The 23464-nt window shown below is 42.6% G+C and overlaps 9 non-coding genes across 9 annotated transcripts; all 9 read right to left on the reverse strand.

Annotated features, from left to right (window-relative positions):
* Nucleotides 1-225: 225 nt before the first annotated feature.
* On the reverse strand, nucleotides 226-418 carry LOC138362179 (U2 spliceosomal RNA). Its single transcript, XR_011227462.1, has one exon. It is a non-coding gene; the product is annotated as a U2 spliceosomal RNA (small nuclear RNA).
* Nucleotides 419-2983: 2565 nt separating this feature from the next.
* On the reverse strand, nucleotides 2984-3176 carry LOC138362190 (U2 spliceosomal RNA). Its single transcript, XR_011227472.1, has one exon. It is a non-coding gene; the product is annotated as a U2 spliceosomal RNA (small nuclear RNA).
* Nucleotides 3177-5743: 2567 nt separating this feature from the next.
* LOC138362191 (U2 spliceosomal RNA) lies at nucleotides 5744-5936 on the reverse strand. Its single transcript, XR_011227473.1, has one exon. It is a non-coding gene; the product is annotated as a U2 spliceosomal RNA (small nuclear RNA).
* Nucleotides 5937-8505: 2569 nt separating this feature from the next.
* Nucleotides 8506-8698, reverse strand: LOC138362192 (U2 spliceosomal RNA). The gene has a single exon (XR_011227474.1). It is a non-coding gene; the product is annotated as a U2 spliceosomal RNA (small nuclear RNA).
* Nucleotides 8699-11273: 2575 nt separating this feature from the next.
* LOC138362193 (U2 spliceosomal RNA) lies at nucleotides 11274-11466 on the reverse strand. The gene has a single exon (XR_011227475.1). It is a non-coding gene; the product is annotated as a U2 spliceosomal RNA (small nuclear RNA).
* Nucleotides 11467-14031: 2565 nt separating this feature from the next.
* Nucleotides 14032-14224, reverse strand: LOC138362180 (U2 spliceosomal RNA). The gene has a single exon (XR_011227463.1). It is a non-coding gene; the product is annotated as a U2 spliceosomal RNA (small nuclear RNA).
* A 2566-nt stretch (nucleotides 14225-16790) lies between these two features.
* Nucleotides 16791-16983, reverse strand: LOC138362181 (U2 spliceosomal RNA). Its single transcript, XR_011227464.1, has one exon. It is a non-coding gene; the product is annotated as a U2 spliceosomal RNA (small nuclear RNA).
* Nucleotides 16984-19549: 2566 nt separating this feature from the next.
* On the reverse strand, nucleotides 19550-19742 carry LOC138362182 (U2 spliceosomal RNA). Its single transcript, XR_011227465.1, has one exon. It is a non-coding gene; the product is annotated as a U2 spliceosomal RNA (small nuclear RNA).
* A 2567-nt stretch (nucleotides 19743-22309) lies between these two features.
* LOC138362184 (U2 spliceosomal RNA) lies at nucleotides 22310-22502 on the reverse strand. Its single transcript, XR_011227466.1, has one exon. It is a non-coding gene; the product is annotated as a U2 spliceosomal RNA (small nuclear RNA).
* Between the last annotated feature and the right edge of the window lie 962 nt (nucleotides 22503-23464).

The following is a 23464-nucleotide window of genomic DNA, read 5'->3' on the forward strand; positions in this document are numbered from 1 at the left end:
TCCCTCTAACTCGTTGCAGTTGTTCAGCTTCGACCCATCAAACCCGGACTCGACTGACTCACTTCTGCTGCTCGTTCCAAGGCTTTTTCCTCATACGATGTTGGCTGGTGTGAAGTAATTACTGCAATTCAAATTAACACGATTCATTAATGTACATAACCAATTAACATAATCGTCTCCTACTTGATTTTGACTAGTTGATAGGGTTGTTTTTGGTCTCCCCGAAGGGAGTGGACCGATCCCAGAGGTACTGCAATACCGGGCCGATCCGCGGCAAAGGTGGAGCAAGCTCCTAGCACTTCGCCATGTTGCAAAAATCAGTTTAATATCGAGGATCCCACATGGGGATCGTATCAGATATTAAGCTGATAAGAACAGATACTACACTTTGATCTTAGCCAAAAGGCCGAGAAGCGATAGGATGCATGGTTGCTCTGCAACACCAGGCAACAATTGCGGCTAGAAACCACGTAGCGAGTTTCAATTGCAAAAGGGCATGTGATTATCGTTGAGTACTATTCGAATTCAAGCATACATATAAAACGCCATGCAGTAAAGGCTTTAACCATTTCTTACCTGATCAATGAATTTATATATATATGCAAATTCATGATATTACATGGTTTCATTCATGAGTAGTGAATATGTAACTGGCGGCAAAGTGGTAAACAGACTCGCGTGGCGTTTCACGAATTCGCTCCTGGCCAGGGAGTATAGCGCTTAACTCTAATACATAAACCTCCATTTGTCATGTGTCTTAAGGTAGCTACAGCTTTTGAAAAGTACAATAACGAATTAAAAGTGCAAGGGGCCTGTTACGCCAACGCTCGTCAAAAAATATAAATAGGAGACGTTCTCTCTCTGATACCATAACAGAAAACGAACAGCACTATTACGCGCCAACTATTCCATTTTTGTATATATATCACGACTTTTTCACATCTAACACTTTGCTTGATACATCGTTTTCACAAACCGGAGACGAGGCGAAGCGAGGCAGGGCTGGGTGGCGAGAGGCTAGAGGCTAGAGGCGAGAGGCGAGAGGCGAGAGGCGAGAGGCGAGAGGCGAGAGACGAGAGACGAGAGACGAGAGACGAGAGACGAGAGACGAGAGACGAGAGACGAGAGACGAGAGACGAGAGAGAGACGAGAGACGAGAGACGAGAGACGAGAGACGAGAGACGAGAGAGAGACTAGAGACGAGAGACGAGAGACGAGAGACGAGAGACGTGACGTGATGCCATGCCATGCCATGCATGCCATGCCATTCAATGCCTTGTGATTCAATACCATGCAGTTCAATGCGATGCGATGCAATGACATGCGATTCGATGCCATGCGAGGCGAGGCGAGGCGATGCATCATCTAACATAACGATTCCCTGGAAAACGACTCTGTTGTTGAATGAACAACAAAGTTAAGATATAAGAAGATGTAAGTAATTCGAGAAGTCTGAGTACTGTAGGTACTATAGCAAATTCATTGCTTAATATATGTGAATGTGTAAGGAATCCATCCATCGCTTTTACCGAGTATACAAATACTCGCTCATTGTTGGTGTTTAGGGAGGTAAATGAAGTATTGCAAAGCTAATTACGAAACTAGCTTTCACAATGACATTTGGTGGTTGGTCGCTTTGCAAATTATAGTAGATTCTATATCAATTTTATTCGTTATTTTACGTGAATGAATGTGTGCCTGCATACATTGCCTAAATAAAGAATGTAAATATACGTCGGTGGTGTTTAGAGGGGTGAATGAAGCATTTGAAATCTAAATAGGAAACTAGCATTCAAATGGAGAGGGGTGAGAGTGCAGGTGCGCTTGAACTTGGGTGGGTTCTGGGTTTCATTGACGTATATATTACAGGTGAATGTGTGCATCGAATGCTCGATTGAAGTATATAAATACACATTGTTAGTGTGTATTGAGGTAAATGATGGATTGTAAAGCTAATCAAGACACTGGAATTCACTTTGAGGCTAGTGGCTGGCCGGCTGGCAGGCAAGCGTGGAAGTGGCAAACGATCGTTGAGTTGCCGTGTAAAACCACACCAAAGCAACACCTCCCTCCATCTCAAGTCGAATTTCGTCTTTATTACGCATTGGTACATTCCAGCAATGGTAAATTAAATAGATAAACGTCTAATCTTGATGTATGTATGAATATAATTTCGCCGTCAGAGCCGACTAAGGAATTCCGAGTGATATACACACACACTCCTCCCTCCCTCCCTCCCTCCCTCACAAGGGAGAGTGAGTAATTCTGTAAAAAAAAGAAGAGCATGCCAACAATGGGTAACTATTATAGTTAGGTTCTCGATCATAGTAAACCCGTTGATTTAGAGTTTATTTGCACAATGACTACGTCATATTAGATGCCATTTAAATACCAAATCCAGTTCTCCACTAAATGCAGACACAAGTCTAACACTATTCAACCCATCTCTACCAGCCTTTTCATAACAAACCACTAAGCTATCTAAACCAGTTTCCACACTTATATAAATAGAGAAAAACTTCACCCTATATAACCTATCTCAGAAAACAAACAAAATCAATTAATATTGCACTAACTGGCAACCCCCCCCCCATTCATAAAATCAACTTCTTTCCTTCCACACCAACCATCGTATTTCTTTGCTCGCACATAATCTTTAATCTAAAGTTATTAAATGATATTACTCACCTCACTCTCCTTCTTTCTCCTTCTTCTCCTTCCTTCCTTCCTTCCTTCCTTCCTTCCTTCCTTCCTTCCTTCCCTCTAACTCGTTGCAGTTGTTCAGCTTCGACCCATCAAACCCGGACTCGACTGACTCACTTCTGCTGCTCGTTCCAAGGCTTTTTCCTCATACGATGTTGGCTGGTGTGAAGTAATTACTGCAATTCAAATTAACACGATTCATTAATGTACATAACCAATTAACATAATCGTCTCCTACTTGATTTTGACTAGTTGATAGGGTTGTTTTTGGTCTCCCCGAAGGGAGTGGACCGATCCCAGAGGTACTGCAATACCGGGCCGATCCGCGGCAAAGGTGGAGCAAGCTCCTAGCACTTCGCCATGTTGCAAAAATCAGTTTAATATCGAGGATCCCACATGGGGATCGTATCAGATATTAAGCTGATAAGAACAGATACTACACTTTGATCTTAGCCAAAAGGCCGAGAAGCGATAGGATGCATGGTTGCTCTGCAACACCAGGCAACAATTGCGGCTAGAAACCACGTAGCGAGTTTCAATTGCAAAAGGGCATGTGATTATCGTTGAGTACTATTCGAATTCAAGCATACATATAAACGCCATGCAGTAAAGGCTTTAACCATTTCTTACCTGATCAATGAATTTATATATATATGCAAATTCATGATATTACATGGTTTCATTCATGAGTAGTGAATATGTAACTGGCGGCAAAGTGGTAAACAGACTCGCGTGGCGTTTCACGAATTCGCTCCTGGCCAGGGAGTATAGCGCTTAACTCTAATACATAAACCTCCATTTGTCATGTGTCTTAAGGTAGCTACAGCTTTTGAAAAGTACAATAACGAATTAAAAGTGCAAGGGGCCTGTTACGCCAACGCTCGTCAAAAAATATAAATAGGAGACGTTCTCTCTCTGATACCATAACAGAAAACGAACAGCACTATTACGCGCCAACTATTCCATTTTTGTATATATATCACGACTTTTTCACATCTAACACTTTGCTTGATACATCGTTTTCACAAACCGGAGACGAGGCGAAGCGAGGCAGGGCTGGGTGGCGAGAGGCTAGAGGCTAGAGGCTAGAGGCGAGAGGCGAGAGGCGAGAGGCGAGAGGCGAGAGACGAGAGACGAGAGACGAGAGACGAGAGACGAGAGACGAGAGACGAGACGAGAGACGAGAGACGAGAGACGAGAGACGAGAGACGAGAGACGAGAGACGAGAGACTAGAGACTAGAGAGACTAGAGACGAGAGACGAGAGACGAGAGACGAGAGACGTGACGTGATGCCATGCCATGCCATGCCATGCCATGCCATTCAATGCCTTGTGATTCAATACCATGCAGTTCAATGCGATGCGATGCAATGACATGCGATTCGATGCCATGCGAGGCGAGGCGAGGCGATGCATCATCTAACATAACGGGATTCCCTGGAAAACGACTCTGTTGTTGAATGAACAACAAAGTTAAGATATAAGAAGATGTAAGTAATTCGAGAAGTCTGAGTACTGTAGGTACTATAGCAAATTCATTGCTTAATATATGTGAATGTGTAAGGAATCCATCCATCGCTTTTACCGAGTATACAAATACTCGCTCATTGTTGGTGTTTAGGGAGGTAAATGAAGTATTGCAAAGCTAATTACGAAACTAGCTTTCACAATGACATTTGGTGGTTGGTCGCTTTGCAAATTATAGTAGATTCTATATCAATTTTATTCGTTATTTTACGTGAATGAATGTGTGCCTGCATACATTGCCTAAATAAAGAATGTAAATATACGTCGGTGGTGTTTAGAGGGGTGAATGAAGCATTTGAAATCTAAATAGGAAACTAGCATTCAAATGGAGAGGGGTGAGAGTGCAGGTGCGCTTGAACTTGGGTGGGTTCTGGGTTTCATTGACGTATATATTACAGGTGAATGTGTGCATCGAATGCTCGATTGAAGTATATAAATACACATTGTTAGTGTGTATTGAGGTAAATGATGGATTGTAAAGCTAATCAAGACACTGGAATTCACTTTGAGGCTAGTGGCTGGCCGGCTGGCAGGCAAGCGTGGAAGTGGCAAACGATCGTTGAGTTGCCGTGTAAAACCACACCAAAGCAACACCTCCCTCCATCTCAAGTCGAATTTCGTCTTTATTACGCATTGGTACATTCCAGCAATGGTAAATTAAATAGATAAACGTCTAATCTTGATGTATGTATGAATATAATTTCGCCGTCAGAGCCGACTAAGGAATTCCGAGTGATATACACACACACTCCTCCCTCCCTCCCTCCCTCCCTCACAAGGGAGAGTGAGTAATTCTGTAAAAAAAAGAAGAGCATGCCAACAATGGGTAACTATTATAGTTAGGTTCTCGATCATAGTAAACCCGTTGATTTAGAGTTTATTTGCACAATGACTACGTCATATTAGATGCCATTTAAATACCAAATCCAGTTCTCCACTAAATGCAGACACAAGTCTAACACTATTCAACCCATCTCTACCAGCCTTTTCATAACAAACCACTAAGCTATCTAAACCAGTTTCCACACTTATATAAATAGAGAAAAACTTCACCCTATATAACCTATCTCAGAAAACAAACAAAATCAATTAATATTGCACTAACTGGCAACCCCCCCCCCATTCATAAAATCAACTTCTTTCCTTCCACACCAACCATCGTATTTCTTTGCTCGCACATAATCTTTAATCTAAAGTTATTAAATGATATTACTCACCTCACTCTCCTTCTTTCTCCTTCTTTCTCCTTCCTTCCTTCCTTCCTTCCTTCCTTCCTTCCTTCCTTCCTTCCCTCTAACTCGTTGCAGTTGTTCAGCTTCGACCCATCAAACCCGGACTCGACTGACTCACTTCTGCTGCTCGTTCCAAGGCTTTTTCCTCATACGATGTTGGCTGGTGTGAAGTAATTACTGCAATTCAAATTAACACGATTCATTAATGTACATAACCAATTAACATAATCGTCTCCTACTTGATTTTGACTAGTTGATAGGGTTGTTTTTGGTCTCCCCGAAGGGAGTGGACCGATCCCAGAGGTACTGCAATACCGGGCCGATCCGCGGCAAAGGTGGAGCAAGCTCCTAGCACTTCGCCATGTTGCAAAAATCAGTTTAATATCGAGGATCCCACATGGGGATCGTATCAGATATTAAGCTGATAAGAACAGATACTACACTTTGATCTTAGCCAAAAGGCCGAGAAGCGATAGGATGCATGGTTGCTCTGCAACACCAGGCAACAATTGCGGCTAGAAACCACGTAGCGAGTTTCAATTGCAAAAGGGCATGTGATTATCGTTGAGTACTATTCGAATTCAAGCATACATATAAACGCCATGCAGTAAAGGCTTTAACCATTTCTTACCTGATCAATGAATTTATATATATATGCAAATTCATGATATTACATGGTTTCATTCATGAGTAGTGAATATGTAACTGGCGGCAAAGTGGTAAACAGACTCGCGTGGCGTTTCACGAATTCGCTCCTGGCCAGGGAGTATAGCGCTTAACTCTAATACATAAACCTCCATTTGTCATGTGTCTTAAGGTAGCTACAGCTTTTGAAAAGTACAATAACGAATTAAAAGTGCAAGGGGCCTGTTACGCCAACGCTCGTCAAAAAATATAAATAGGAGACGTTCTCTCTCTGATACCATAACAGAAAACGAACAGCACTATTACGCGCCAACTATTCCATTTTTGTATATATATCACGACTTTTTCACATCTAACACTTTGCTTGATACATCGTTTTCACAAACCGGAGACGAGGCGAAGCGAGGCAGGGCTGGGTGGCGAGAGGCTAGAGGCTAGAGGCTAGAGGCGAGAGGCGAGAGGCGAGAGGCGAGAGAGAGACGAGAGACGAGAGACGAGAGACGAGAGACGAGAGACGAGAGACGAGAGACGAGAGACGAGAGACGAGAGACGAGAGACGAGAGACGAGAGACGAGAGCGACGAGAGACGAGAGACGACTAGAGACGAGACTAGAGACGAGAGACGAGAGACGAGAGACGTGACGTGATGCCATGCCATGCCATGCCATGCCATGCCATTCAATGCCTTGTGATTCAATACCATGCAGTTCAATGCGATGCGATGCAATGACATGCGATTCGATGCCATGCGAGGCGAGGCGAGGCGATGCATCATCTAACATAACGGGATTCCCTGGAAAACGACTCTGTTGTTGAATGAACAACAAAGTTAAGATATAAGAAGATGTAAGTAATTCGAGAAGTCTGAGTACTGTAGGTACTATAGCAAATTCATTGCTTAATATATGTGAATGTGTAAGGAATCCATCCATCGCTTTTACCGAGTATACAAATACTCGCTCATTGTTGGTGTTTAGGGAGGTAAATGAAGTATTGCAAAGCTAATTACGAAACTAGCTTTCACAATGACATTTGGTGGTTGGTCGCTTTGCAAATTATAGTAGATTCTATATCAATTTTATTCGTTATTTTACGTGAATGAATGTGTGCCTGCATACATTGCCTAAATAAAGAATGTAAATATACGTCGGTGGTGTTTAGAGGGGTGAATGAAGCATTTGAAATCTAAATAGGAAACTAGCATTCAAATGGAGAGGGGTGAGAGTGCAGGTGCGCTTGAACTTGGGTGGGTTCTGGGTTTCATTGACGTATATATTACAGGTGAATGTGTGCATCGAATGCTCGATTGAAGTATATAAATACACATTGTTAGTGTGTATTGAGGTAAATGATGGATTGTAAAGCTAATCAAGACACTGGAATTCACTTTGAGGCTAGTGGCTGGCCGGCTGGCAGGCAAGCGTGGAAGTGGCAAACGATCGTTGAGTTGCCGTGTAAAACCACACCAAAGCAACACCTCCCTCCATCTCAAGTCGAATTTCGTCTTTATTACGCATTGGTACATTCCAGCAATGGTAAATTAAATAGATAAACGTCTAATCTTGATGTATGTATGAATATAATTTCGCCGTCAGAGCCGACTAAGGAATTCCGAGTGATATACACACACACTCCTCCCTCCCTCCTCCTCCCTCCCTCACAAGGGAGAGTGAGTAATTCTGTAAAAAAAAGAAGAGCATGCCAACAATGGGTAACTATTATAGTTAGGTTCTCGATCATAGTAAACCCGTTGATTTAGAGTTTATTTGCACAATGACTACGTCATATTAGATGCCATTTAAATACCAAATCCAGTTCTCCACTAAATGCAGACACAAGTCTAACACTATTCAACCCATCTCTACCAGCCTTTTCATAACAAACCACTAAGCTATCTAAACCAGTTTCCACACTTATATAAATAGAGAAAAACTTCACCCTATATAACCTATCTCAGAAAACAAACAAAATCAATTAATATTGCACTAACTGGCAACCCCCCCCCCATTCATAAAATCAACTTCTTTCCTTCCACACCAACCATCGTATTTCTTTGCTCGCACATAATCTTTAATCTAAAGTTATTAAATGATATTACTCACCTCACTCTCCTTCTTTCTCCTTCTTTCTCCTTCCTTCCTTCCTTCCTTCCTTCCTTCCTTCCTTCCTTCCTTCCCTCTAACTCGTTGCAGTTGTTCAGCTTCGACCCATCAAACCCGGACTCGACTGACTCACTTCTGCTGCTCGTTCCAAGGCTTTTTCCTCATACGATGTTGGCTGGTGTGAAGTAATTACTGCAATTCAAATTAACACGATTCATTAATGTACATAACCAATTAACATAATCGTCTCCTACTTGATTTTGACTAGTTGATAGGGTTGTTTTTGGTCTCCCCGAAGGGAGTGGACCGATCCCAGAGGTACTGCAATACCGGGCCGATCCGCGGCAAAGGTGGAGCAAGCTCCTAGCACTTCGCCATGTTGCAAAAATCAGTTTAATATCGAGGATCCCACATGGGGATCGTATCAGATATTAAGCTGATAAGAACAGATACTACACTTTGATCTTAGCCAAAAGGCCGAGAAGCGATAGGATGCATGGTTGCTCTGCAACACCAGGCAACAATTGCGGCTAGAAACCACGTAGCGAGTTTCAATTGCAAAAGGGCATGTGATTATCGTTGAGTACTATTCGAATTCAAGCATACATATAAACGCCATGCAGTAAAGGCTTTAACCATTTCTTACCTGATCAATGAATTTATATATATATGCAAATTCATGATATTACATGGTTTCATTCATGAGTAGTGAATATGTAACTGGCGGCAAAGTGGTAAACAGACTCGCGTGGCGTTTCACGAATTCGCTCCTGGCCAGGGAGTATAGCGCTTAACTCTAATACATAAACCTCCATTTGTCATGTGTCTTAAGGTAGCTACAGCTTTTGAAAAGTACAATAACGAATTAAAAGTGCAAGGGGCCTGTTACGCCAACGCTCGTCAAAAAATATAAATAGGAGACGTTCTCTCTCTGATACCATAACAGAAAACGAACAGCACTATTACGCGCCAACTATTCCATTTTTGTATATATATCACGACTTTTTCACATCTAACACTTTGCTTGATACATCGTTTTCACAAACCGGAGACGAGGCGAAGCGAGGCAGGGCTGGGTGGCGAGAGGCTAGAGGCTAGAGGCTAGAGGCGAGAGGCGAGAGGCGAGAGGCGAGAGGCGAGAGACGAGAGACGAGAGACGAGAGACGAGAGACGAGAGACGAGAGACGAGAGACGAGAGACGAGAGACGAGAGACGAGAGACGAGAGACGAGAGACGAGAGACGAGAGACGAGACGAGACTAGAGACGAGACTAGAGACGAGAGACGAGAGACGAGAGACGAGAGACGTGACGTGATGCCATGCCATGCCATGCCATGCCATGCCATTCAATGCCTTGTGATTCAATACCATGCAGTTCAATGCGATGCGATGCAATGACATGCGATTCGATGCCATGCGAGGCGAGGCGAGGCGATGCATCATCTAACATAACGGGATTCCCTGGAAAACGACTCTGTTGTTGAATGAACAACAAAGTTAAGATATAAGAAGATGTAAGTAATTCGAGAAGTCTGAGTACTGTAGGTACTATAGCAAATTCATTGCTTAATATATGTGAATGTGTAAGGAATCCATCCATCGCTTTTACCGAGTATACAAATACTCGCTCATTGTTGGTGTTTAGGGAGGTAAATGAAGTATTGCAAAGCTAATTACGAAACTAGCTTTCACAATGACATTTGGTGGTTGGTCGCTTTGCAAATTATAGTAGATTCTATATCAATTTTATTCGTTATTTTACGTGAATGAATGTGTGCCTGCATACATTGCCTAAATAAAGAATGTAAATATACGTCGGTGGTGTTTAGAGGGGTGAATGAAGCATTTGAAATCTAAATAGGAAACTAGCATTCAAATGGAGAGGGGTGAGAGTGCAGGTGCGCTTGAACTTGGGTGGGTTCTGGGTTTCATTGACGTATATATTACAGGTGAATGTGTGCATCGAATGCTCGATTGAAGTATATAAATACACATTGTTAGTGTGTATTGAGGTAAATGATGGATTGTAAAGCTAATCAAGACACTGGAATTCACTTTGAGGCTAGTGGCTGGCCGGCTGGCAGGCAAGCGTGGAAGTGGCAAACGATCGTTGAGTTGCCGTGTAAAACCACACCAAAGCAACACCTCCCTCCATCTCAAGTCGAATTTCGTCTTTATTACGCATTGGTACATTCCAGCAATGGTAAATTAAATAGATAAACGTCTAATCTTGATGTATGTATGAATATAATTTCGCCGTCAGAGCCGACTAAGGAATTCCGAGTGATATACACACACACTCCTCCCTCCCTCCCTCCCTCACACAAGGGAGAGTGAGTAATTCTGTAAAAAAAAGAAGAGCATGCCAACAATGGGTAACTATTATAGTTAGGTTCTCGATCATAGTAAACCCGTTGATTTAGAGTTTATTTGCACAATGACTACGTCATATTAGATGCCATTTAAATACCAAATCCAGTTCTCCACTAAATGCAGACACAAGTCTAACACTATTCAACCCATCTCTACCAGCCTTTTCATAACAAACCACTAAGCTATCTAAACCAGTTTCCACACTTATATAAATAGAGAAAAACTTCACCCTATATAACCTATCTCAGAAAACAAACAAAATCAATTAATATTGCACTAACTGGCAACCCCCCCCCCATTCATAAAATCAACTTCTTTCCTTCCACACCAACCATCGTATTTCTTTGCTCGCACATAATCTTTAATCTAAAGTTATTAAATGATATTACTCACCTCACTCTCCTTCTTTCTCCTTCTTCTTCCTTCCTTCCTTCCTTCCTTCCTTCCTTCCTTCCTTCCTTCCTTCCTTCTCTAACTCGTTGCAGTTGTTCAGCTTCGACCCATCAAACCCGGACTCGACTGACTCACTTCTGCTGCTCGTTCCAAGGCTTTTTCCTCATACGATGTTGGCTGGTGTGAAGTAATTACTGCAATTCAAATTAACACGATTCATTAATGTACATAACCAATTAACATAATCGTCTCCTACTTGATTTTGACTAGTTGATAGGGTTGTTTTTGGTCTCCCCGAAGGGAGTGGACCGATCCCAGAGGTACTGCAATACCGGGCCGATCCGCGGCAAAGGTGGAGCAAGCTCCTAGCACTTCGCCATGTTGCAAAAATCAGTTTAATATCGAGGATCCCACATGGGGATCGTATCAGATATTAAGCTGATAAGAACAGATACTACACTTTGATCTTAGCCAAAAGGCCGAGAAGCGATAGGATGCATGGTTGCTCTGCAACACCAGGCAACAATTGCGGCTAGAAACCACGTAGCGAGTTTCAATTGCAAAAGGGCATGTGATTATCGTTGAGTACTATTCGAATTCAAGCATACATATAAACGCCATGCAGTAAAGGCTTTAACCATTTCTTACCTGATCAATGAATTTATATATATATGCAAATTCATGATATTACATGGTTTCATTCATGAGTAGTGAATATGTAACTGGCGGCAAAGTGGTAAACAGACTCGCGTGGCGTTTCACGAATTCGCTCCTGGCCAGGGAGTATAGCGCTTAACTCTAATACATAAACCTCCATTTGTCATGTGTCTTAAGGTAGCTACAGCTTTTGAAAAGTACAATAACGAATTAAAAGTGCAAGGGGCCTGTTACGCCAACGCTCGTCAAAAAATATAAATAGGAGACGTTCTCTCTCTGATACCATAACAGAAAACGAACAGCACTATTACGCGCCAACTATTCCATTTTTGTATATATATCACGACTTTTTCACATCTAACACTTTGCTTGATACATCGTTTTCACAAACCGGAGACGAGGCGAAGCGAGGCAGGGCTGGGTGGCGAGAGGCTAGAGGAGCTAGAGGCGAGAGGCGAGAGGCGAGAGGCGAGAGGCGAGAGACGAGCGAAGACGAGAGACGAGAGACGAGAGACGAGAGACGAGAGACGAGAGACGAGAGACGAGAGACGAGAGACGAGAGACGAGAGACGAGAGACGAGAGACGAGAGACTAGAGACTAGAGACGAGAGACGAGACGACGAGAGACGAGAGACGAGAGACGTGACGTGATGCCATGCCATGCCATGCCATGCCATGCCATTCAATGCCTTGTGATTCAATACCATGCAGTTCAATGCGATGCGATGCAATGACATGCGATTCGATGCCATGCGAGGCGAGGCGAGGCGATGCATCATCTAACATAACGGGATTCCCTGGAAAACGACTCTGTTGTTGAATGAACAACAAAGTTAAGATATAAGAAGATGTAAGTAATTCGAGAAGTCTGAGTACTGTAGGTACTATAGCAAATTCATTGCTTAATATATGTGAATGTGTAAGGAATCCATCCATCGCTTTTACCGAGTATACAAATACTCGCTCATTGTTGGTGTTTAGGGAGGTAAATGAAGTATTGCAAAGCTAATTACGAAACTAGCTTTCACAATGACATTTGGTGGTTGGTCGCTTTGCAAATTATAGTAGATTCTATATCAATTTTATTCGTTATTTTACGTGAATGAATGTGTGCCTGCATACATTGCCTAAATAAAGAATGTAAATATACGTCGGTGGTGTTTAGAGGGGTGAATGAAGCATTTGAAATCTAAATAGGAAACTAGCATTCAAATGGAGAGGGGTGAGAGTGCAGGTGCGCTTGAACTTGGGTGGGTTCTGGGTTTCATTGACGTATATATTACAGGTGAATGTGTGCATCGAATGCTCGATTGAAGTATATAAATACACATTGTTAGTGTGTATTGAGGTAAATGATGGATTGTAAAGCTAATCAAGACACTGGAATTCACTTTGAGGCTAGTGGCTGGCCGGCTGGCAGGCAAGCGTGGAAGTGGCAAACGATCGTTGAGTTGCCGTGTAAAACCACACCAAAGCAACACCTCCCTCCATCTCAAGTCGAATTTCGTCTTTATTACGCATTGGTACATTCCAGCAATGGTAAATTAAATAGATAAACGTCTAATCTTGATGTATGTATGAATATAATTTCGCCGTCAGAGCCGACTAAGGAATTCCGAGTGATATACACACACACTCCTCCCTCCCTCCCTCCCTCCCTCACAAGGGAGAGTGAGTAATTCTGTAAAAAAAAGAAGAGCATGCCAACAATGGGTAACTATTATAGTTAGGTTCTCGATCATAGTAAACCCGTTGATTTAGAGTTTATTTGCACAATGACTACGTCATATTAGATGCCATTTAAATACCAAATCCAGTTCTCCACTAAATGCAGACACAAGTCTAACACTATTCAACCCATCTCTACCAGCCTTTTCATAACAAACCACTAAGCTATCTAAACCAGTTTCCACACTTATATAAATAGAGAAAAACTTCACCCTATATAACCTATCTCAGAAAACAAACAAAATCAATTAATATTGCACTAACTGGCAACCCCCCCCCCATTCATAAAATCAACTTCTTTCCTTCCACACCAACCATCGTATTTCTTTGCTCGCACATAATCTTTAATCTAAAGTTATTAAATGATATTACTCACCTCACTCTCCTTCTTTCTCCTTCTTCTCCTTCCTTCCTTCCTTCCTTCCTTCCTTCCTTCCTTCCTTCCTTCCCTCTAACTCGTTGCAGTTGTTCAGCTTCGACCCATCAAACCCGGACTCGACTGACTCACTTCTGCTGCTCGTTCCAAGGCTTTTTCCTCATACGATGTTGGCTGGTGTGAAGTAATTACTGCAATTCAAATTAACACGATTCATTAATGTACATAACCAATTAACATAATCGTCTCCTACTTGATTTTGACTAGTTGATAGGGTTGTTTTTGGTCTCCCCGAAGGGAGTGGACCGATCCCAGAGGTACTGCAATACCGGGCCGATCCGCGGCAAAGGTGGAGCAAGCTCCTAGCACTTCGCCATGTTGCAAAAATCAGTTTAATATCGAGGATCCCACATGGGGATCGTATCAGATATTAAGCTGATAAGAACAGATACTACACTTTGATCTTAGCCAAAAGGCCGAGAAGCGATAGGATGCATGGTTGCTCTGCAACACCAGGCAACAATTGCGGCTAGAAACCACGTAGCGAGTTTCAATTGCAAAAGGGCATGTGATTATCGTTGAGTACTATTCGAATTCAAGCATACATATAAACGCCATGCAGTAAAGGCTTTAACCATTTCTTACCTGATCAATGAATTTATATATATATGCAAATTCATGATATTACATGGTTTCATTCATGAGTAGTGAATATGTAACTGGCGGCAAAGTGGTAAACAGACTCGCGTGGCGTTTCACGAATTCGCTCCTGGCCAGGGAGTATAGCGCTTAACTCTAATACATAAACCTCCATTTGTCATGTGTCTTAAGGTAGCTACAGCTTTTGAAAAGTACAATAACGAATTAAAAGTGCAAGGGGCCTGTTACGCCAACGCTCGTCAAAAAATATAAATAGGAGACGTTCTCTCTCTGATACCATAACAGAAAACGAACAGCACTATTACGCGCCAACTATTCCATTTTTGTATATATATCACGACTTTTTCACATCTAACACTTTGCTTGATACATCGTTTTCACAAACCGGAGACGAGGCGAAGCGAGGCAGGGCTGGGTGGCGAGAGGCTAGAGGCTAGAGGCTAGAGGCGAGAGGCGAGAGGCGAGAGGCGAGAGGCGAGAGACGAGAGACGAGAGACGAGAGACGAGAGACGAGAGACGAGAGACGAGAGACGAGAGACGAGAGACGAGAGACGAGAGACGAGAGACGAGAGGAGAGAGAGACGAGAGACTAGAGACGATAGAGAACGAGAGACGAGAGACGAGAGACGAGAGACGTGACGTGATGCCATGCCATGCCATGCCATGCCATGCCATTCAATGCCTTGTGATTCAATACCATGCAGTTCAATGCGATGCGATGCAATGACATGCGATTCGATGCCATGCGAGGCGAGGCGAGGCGATGCATCATCTAACATAACGGGATTCCCTGGAAAACGACTCTGTTGTTGAATGAACAACAAAGTTAAGATATAAGAAGATGTAAGTAATTCGAGAAGTCTGAGTACTGTAGGTACTATAGCAAATTCATTGCTTAATATATGTGAATGTGTAAGGAATCCATCCATCGCTTTTACCGAGTATACAAATACTCGCTCATTGTTGGTGTTTAGGGAGGTAAATGAAGTATTGCAAAGCTAATTACGAAACTAGCTTTCACAATGACATTTGGTGGTTGGTCGCTTTGCAAATTATAGTAGATTCTATATCAATTTTATTCGTTATTTTACGTGAATGAATGTGTGCCTGCATACATTGCCTAAATAAAGAATGTAAATATACGTCGGTGGTGTTTAGAGGGGTGAATGAAGCATTTGAAATCTAAATAGGAAACTAGCATTCAAATGGAGAGGGGTGAGAGTGCAGGTGCGCTTGAACTTGGGTGGGTTCTGGGTTTCATTGACGTATATATTACAGGTGAATGTGTGCATCGAATGCTCGATTGAAGTATATAAATACACATTGTTAGTGTGTATTGAGGTAAATGATGGATTGTAAAGCTAATCAAGACACTGGAATTCACTTTGAGGCTAGTGGCTGGCCGGCTGGCAGGCAAGCGTGGAAGTGGCAAACGATCGTTGAGTTGCCGTGTAAAACCACACCAAAGCAACACCTCCCTCCATCTCAAGTCGAATTTCGTCTTTATTACGCATTGGTACATTCCAGCAATGGTAAATTAAATAGATAAACGTCTAATCTTGATGTATGTATGAATATAATTTCGCCGTCAGAGCCGACTAAGGAATTCCGAGTGATATACACACACACTCCTCCCTCCCTCCCTCCCTCCCTCACAAGGGAGAGTGAGTAATTCTGTAAAAAAAAGAAGAGCATGCCAACAATGGGTAACTATTATAGTTAGGTTCTCGATCATAGTAAACCCGTTGATTTAGAGTTTATTTGCACAATGACTACGTCATATTAGATGCCATTTAAATACCAAATCCAGTTCTCCACTAAATGCAGACACAAGTCTAACACTATTCAACCCATCTCTACCAGCCTTTTCATAACAAACCACTAAGCTATCTAAACCAGTTTCCACACTTATATAAATAGAGAAAAACTTCACCCTATATAACCTATCTCAGAAAACAAACAAAATCAATTAATATTGCACTAACTGGCAACCCCCCCCCCATTCATAAAATCAACTTCTTTCCTTCCACACCAACCATCGTATTTCTTTGCTCGCACATAATCTTTAATCTAAAGTTATTAAATGATATTACTCACCTCACTCTCCTTCTTTCTCCTTCTTTCCTCCTTCCTTCCTTCCTTCCTTCCTTCCTTCCTTCCTTCCTTCCTTCCCTCTAACTCGTTGCAGTTGTTCAGCTTCGACCCATCAAACCCGGACTCGACTGACTCACTTCTGCTGCTCGTTCCAAGGCTTTTTCCTCATACGATGTTGGCTGGTGTGAAGTAATTACTGCAATTCAAATTAACACGATTCATTAATGTACATAACCAATTAACATAATCGTCTCCTACTTGATTTTGACTAGTTGATAGGGTTGTTTTTGGTCTCCCCGAAGGGAGTGGACCGATCCCAGAGGTACTGCAATACCGGGCCGATCCGCGGCAAAGGTGGAGCAAGCTCCTAGCACTTCGCCATGTTGCAAAAATCAGTTTAATATCGAGGATCCCACATGGGGATCGTATCAGATATTAAGCTGATAAGAACAGATACTACACTTTGATCTTAGCCAAAAGGCCGAGAAGCGATAGGATGCATGGTTGCTCTGCAACACCAGGCAACAATTGCGGCTAGAAACCACGTAGCGAGTTTCAATTGCAAAAGGGCATGTGATTATCGTTGAGTACTATTCGAATTCAAGCATACATATAAACGCCATGCAGTAAAGGCTTTAACCATTTCTTACCTGATCAATGAATTTATATATATATGCAAATTCATGATATTACATGGTTTCATTCATGAGTAGTGAATATGTAACTGGCGGCAAAGTGGTAAACAGACTCGCGTGGCGTTTCACGAATTCGCTCCTGGCCAGGGAGTATAGCGCTTAACTCTAATACATAAACCTCCATTTGTCATGTGTCTTAAGGTAGCTACAGCTTTTGAAAAGTACAATAACGAATTAAAAGTGCAAGGGGCCTGTTACGCCAACGCTCGTCAAAAAATATAAATAGGAGACGTTCTCTCTCTGATACCATAACAGAAAACGAACAGCACTATTACGCGCCAACTATTCCATTTTTGTATATATATCACGACTTTTTCACATCTAACACTTTGCTTGATACATCGTTTTCACAAACCGGAGACGAGGCGAAGCGAGGCAGGGCTGGGTGGCGAGAGGCTAGAGGCTAGAGGCGAGAGGCGAGAGGCGAGAGCGAGAGGCGAGAGGCGAGACGAGAGACGAGAGACGAGAGACGACGAAGACGAGAGACGAGAGACGAGAGACGAGAGACGAGAGACGAGAGACGAGAGACGAGAGACGAGAGACGAGAGACGAGAGACGAGAGACGAGAGAGGACTAGACGAGAGACGAGAGACGAGAGACGAGAGACGTGACGTGATGCCATGCCATGCCATGCCATGCCATGCCATTCAATGCCTTGTGATTCAATACCATGCAGTTCAATGCGATGCGATGCAATGACATGCGATTCGATGCCATGCGAGGCGAGGCGAGGCGATGCATCATCTAACATAACGGGATTCCCTGGAAAACGACTCTGTTGTTGAATGAACAACAAAGTTAAGATATAAGAAGATGTAAGTAATTCGAGAAGTCTGAGTACTGTAGGTACTATAGCAAATTCATTGCTTAATATATGTGAATGTGTAAGGAATCCATCCATCGCTTTTACCGAGTATACAAATACTCGCTCATTGTTGGTGTTTAGGGAGGTAAATGAAGTATTGCAAAGCTAATTACGAAACTAGCTTTCACAATGACATTTGGTGGTTGGTCGCTTTGCAAATTATAGTAGATTCTATATCAATTTTATTCGTTATTTTACGTGAATGAATGTGTGCCTGCATACATTGCCTAAATAAAGAATGTAAATATACGTCGGTGGTGTTTAGAGGGGTGAATGAAGCATTTGAAATCTAAATAGGAAACTAGCATTCAAATGGAGAGGGGTGAGAGTGCAGGTGCGCTTGAACTTGGGTGGGTTCTGGGTTTCATTGACGTATATATTACAGGTGAATGTGTGCATCGAATGCTCGATTGAAGTATATAAATACACATTGTTAGTGTGTATTGAGGTAAATGATGGATTGTAAAGCTAATCAAGACACTGGAATTCACTTTGAGGCTAGTGGCTGGCCGGCTGGCAGGCAAGCGTGGAAGTGGCAAACGATCGTTGAGTTGCCGTGTAAAACCACACCAAAGCAACACCTCCCTCCATCTCAAGTCGAATTTCGTCTTTATTACGCATTGGTACATTCCAGCAATGGTAAATTAAATAGATAAACGTCTAATCTTGATGTATGTATGAATATAATTTCGCCGTCAGAGCCGACTAAGGAATTCCGAGTGATATACACACACACTCCTCCCTCCCTCCCTCCCTCCCTCACAAGGGAGAGTGAGTAATTCTGTAAAAAAAAGAAGAGCATGCCAACAATGGGTAACTATTATAGTTAGGTTCTCGATCATAGTAAACCCGTTGATTTAGAGTTTATTTGCACAATGACTACGTCATATTAGATGCCATTTAAATACCAAATCCAGTTCTCCACTAAATGCAGACACAAGTCTAACACTATTCAACCCATCTCTACCAGCCTTTTCATAACAAACCACTAAGCTATCTAAACCAGTTTCCACACTTATATAAATAGAGAAAAACTTCACCCTATATAACCTATCTCAGAAAACAAACAAAATCAATTAATATTGCACTAACTGGCAACCCCCCCCCCATTCATAAAATCAACTTCTTTCCTTCCACACCAACCATCGTATTTCTTTGCTCGCACATAATCTTTAATCTAAAGTTATTAAATGATATTACTCACCTCACTCTCCTTCTTTCTCCTTCTTCTCCTTCCTTCCTTCCTTCCTTCCTTCCTTCCTTCCTTCCTTCCTTCCCTCTAACTCGTTGCAGTTGTTCAGCTTCGACCCATCAAACCCGGACTCGACTGACTCACTTCTGCTGCTCGTTCCAAGGCTTTTTCCTCATACGATGTTGGCTGGTGTGAAGTAATTACTGCAATTCAAATTAACACGATTCATTAATGTACATAACCAATTAACATAATCGTCTCCTACTTGATTTTGACTAGTTGATAGGGTTGTTTTTGGTCTCCCCGAAGGGAGTGGACCGATCCCAGAGGTACTGCAATACCGGGCCGATCCGCGGCAAAGGTGGAGCAAGCTCCTAGCACTTCGCCATGTTGCAAAAATCAGTTTAATATCGAGGATCCCACATGGGGATCGTATCAGATATTAAGCTGATAAGAACAGATACTACACTTTGATCTTAGCCAAAAGGCCGAGAAGCGATAGGATGCATGGTTGCTCTGCAACACCAGGCAACAATTGCGGCTAGAAACCACGTAGCGAGTTTCAATTGCAAAAGGGCATGTGATTATCGTTGAGTACTATTCGAATTCAAGCATACATATAAACGCCATGCAGTAAAGGCTTTAACCATTTCTTACCTGATCAATGAATTTATATATATATGCAAATTCATGATATTACATGGTTTCATTCATGAGTAGTGAATATGTAACTGGCGGCAAAGTGGTAAACAGACTCGCGTGGCGTTTCACGAATTCGCTCCTGGCCAGGGAGTATAGCGCTTAACTCTAATACATAAACCTCCATTTGTCATGTGTCTTAAGGTAGCTACAGCTTTTGAAAAGTACAATAACGAATTAAAAGTGCAAGGGGCCTGTTACGCCAACGCTCGTCAAAAAATATAAATAGGAGACGTTCTCTCTCTGATACCATAACAGAAAACGAACAGCACTATTACGCGCCAACTATTCCATTTTTGTATATATATCACGACTTTTTCACATCTAACACTTTGCTTGATACATCGTTTTCACAAACCGGAGACGAGGCGAAGCGAGGCAGGGCTGGGTGGCGAGAGGCTAGAGGCTAGAGGCGAGAGGCGAGAGGCGAGAGGCGAGAGGCGAGAGGCGAGAGACGAGAGACGAGAGACGAGAGACGAGAGACGAGAGACGAGAGACGAGAGACGAGAGACGAGAGACGAGAGACGAGAGACGAGAGAGAGACGAGAGACGAGAGAGAGACGAGAGACGAGAGACTAGAGACGAGAGACAGAGACGAGAGACGAGAGACGTGACGTGATGCCATGCCATGCCATGCCATGCCATGCCATTCAATGCCTTGTGATTCAATACCATGCAGTTCAATGCGATGCGATGCAATGACATGCGATTCGATGCCATGCGAGGCGAGGCGAGGCGATGCATCATCTAACATAACGGATTCCCTGGAAAACGACTCTGTTGTTGAATGAACAACAAAGTTAAGATATAAGAAGATGTAAGTAATTCGAGAAGTCTGAGTACTGTAGGTACTATAGCAAATTCATTGCTTAATATATGTGAATGTGTAAGGAATCCATCCATCGCTTTTACCGAGTATACAAATACTCGGTCATTGTTGGTGTTTAGGGAGGTAAATGAAGTATTGCAAAGCTAATTACGAAACTAGCTTTCACAATGACATTTGGTGGTTGGTCGCTTTGCAAATTATAGTAGATTCTATATCAATTTTATTCGTTATTTTACGTGAATGAATGTGTGCCTGCATACATTGCCTAAATAAAGAATGTAAATATACGTCGGTGGTGTTTAGAGGGGTGAATGAAGCATTTGAAATCTAAATAGGAAACTAGCATTCAAATGGAGAGGGGTGAGAGTGCAGGTGCGCTTGAACTTGGGTGGGTTCTGGGTTTCATTGACGTATATATTACAGGTGAATGTGTGCATCGAATGCTCGATTGAAGTATATAAATACACATTGTTAGTGTGTATTGAGGTAAATGATGGATTGTAAAGCTAATCAAGACACTGGAATTCACTTTGAGGCTAGTGGCTGGCCGGCTGGCAGGCAAGCGTGGAAGTGGCAAACGATCGTTGAGTTGCCGTGTAAAACCACACCAAAGCAACACCTCCCTCCATCTCAAGTCGAATTTCGTCTTTATTACGCATTGGTACATTCCAGCAATGGTAAATTAAATAGATAAACGTCTAATCTTGATGTATGTATGAATATAATTTCGCCGTCAGAGCCGACTAAGGAATTCCGAGTGATATACACACACACTCCTCCCTCCCTCCCTCCCTCCCTCACAAGGGAGAGTGAGTAATTCTGTAAAAAAAAGAAGAGCATGCCAACAATGGGTAACTATTATAGTTAGGTTCTCGATCATAGTAAACCCGTTGATTTAGAGTTTATTTGCACAATGACTACGTCATATTAGATGCCATTTAAATACCAAATCCAGTTCTCCACTAAATGCAGACACAAGTCTAACACTATTCAACCCATCTCTACCAGCCTTTTCATAACAAACCACTAAGCTATCTAAACCAGTTTCCACACTTATATAAATAGAGAAAAACTTCACCCTATATAACCTATCTCAGAAAACAAACAAAATCAATTAATATTGCACTAACTGGCAACCCCCCCCCCATTCATAAAATCAACTTCTTTCCTTCCACACCAACCATCGTATTTCTTTGCTCGCACATAATCTTTAATCTAAAGTTATTAAATGATATTACTCACCTCACTCTCCTTCTTTCTCCTTCTTTCCTTCCTTCCTTCCTTCCTTCCTTCCTTCCTTCCTTCCTTCCTTCCTTCCTCTAACTCGTTGCAGTTGTTCAGCTTCGACCCATCAAACCCGGACTCGACTGACTCACTTCTGCTGCTCGTTCCAAGGCTTTTTCCTCATACGATGTTGGCTGGTGTGAAGTAATTACTGCAATTCAAATTAACACGATTCATTAATGTACATAACCAATTAACATAATCGTCTCCTACTTGATTTTGACTAGTTGATAGGGTTGTTTTTGGTCTCCCCGAAGGGAGTGGACCGATCCCAGAGGTACTGCAATACCGGGCCGATCCGCGGCAAAGGTGGAGCAAGCTCCTAGCACTTCGCCATGTTGCAAAAATCAGTTTAATATCGAGGATCCCACATGGGGATCGTATCAGATATTAAGCTGATAAGAACAGATACTACACTTTGATCTTAGCCAAAAGGCCGAGAAGCGATAGGATGCATGGTTGCTCTGCAACACCAGGCAACAATTGCGGCTAGAAACCACGTAGCGAGTTTCAATTGCAAAAGGGCATGTGATTATCGTTGAGTACTATTCGAATTCAAGCATACATATAAACGCCATGCAGTAAAGGCTTTAACCATTTCTTACCTGATCAATGAATTTATATATATATGCAAATTCATGATATTACATGGTTTCATTCATGAGTAGTGAATATGTAACTGGCGGCAAAGTGGTAAACAGACTCGCGTGGCGTTTCACGAATTCGCTCCTGGCCAGGGAGTATAGCGCTTAACTCTAATACATAAACCTCCATTTGTCATGTGTCTTAAGGTAGCTACAGCTTTTGAAAAGTACAATAACGAATTAAAAGTGCAAGGGGCCTGTTACGCCAACGCTCGTCAAAAAATATAAATAGGAGACGTTCTCTCTCTGATACCATAACAGAAAACGAACAGCACTATTACGCGCCAACTATTCCATTTTTGTATATATATCACGACTTTTTCACATCTAACACTTTGCTTGATACATCGTTTTCACAAACCGGAGACGAGGCGAAGCGAGGCAGGGCTGGGTGGCGAGAGGCTAGAGGCTAGAGGCTAGAGGCGAGAGGCGAGAGGCGAGAGGCGAGAGACGAGAGACGAGAGACGAGAGACGAGAGACGAGAGACGAGAGACGAGAGACGAGAGACGAGAGACGAGAGACGAGAGACGAGAGACGAGAGACGAGAGACGAGACGAGACGAGAGACGAGACTAGAGACGAGAGACGAGAGACGAGAGACGAGAGACGTGACGTGATGCCATGCCATGCCATGCCATGCCATGCCATTCAATGCCTTGTGATTCAATACCATGCAGTTCAATGCGATGCGATGCAATGACATGCGATTCGATGCCATGCGAGGCGAGGCGAGGCGATGCATCATCTAACATAACGGGATTCCCTGG

Source organism: Procambarus clarkii, unplaced genomic scaffold (assembly GCF_040958095.1).
Source record: "Procambarus clarkii isolate CNS0578487 unplaced genomic scaffold, FALCON_Pclarkii_2.0 HiC_scaffold_1410, whole genome shotgun sequence".
Classification (NCBI taxonomy): Eukaryota; Metazoa; Arthropoda; class Malacostraca; order Decapoda; family Cambaridae; genus Procambarus; species Procambarus clarkii.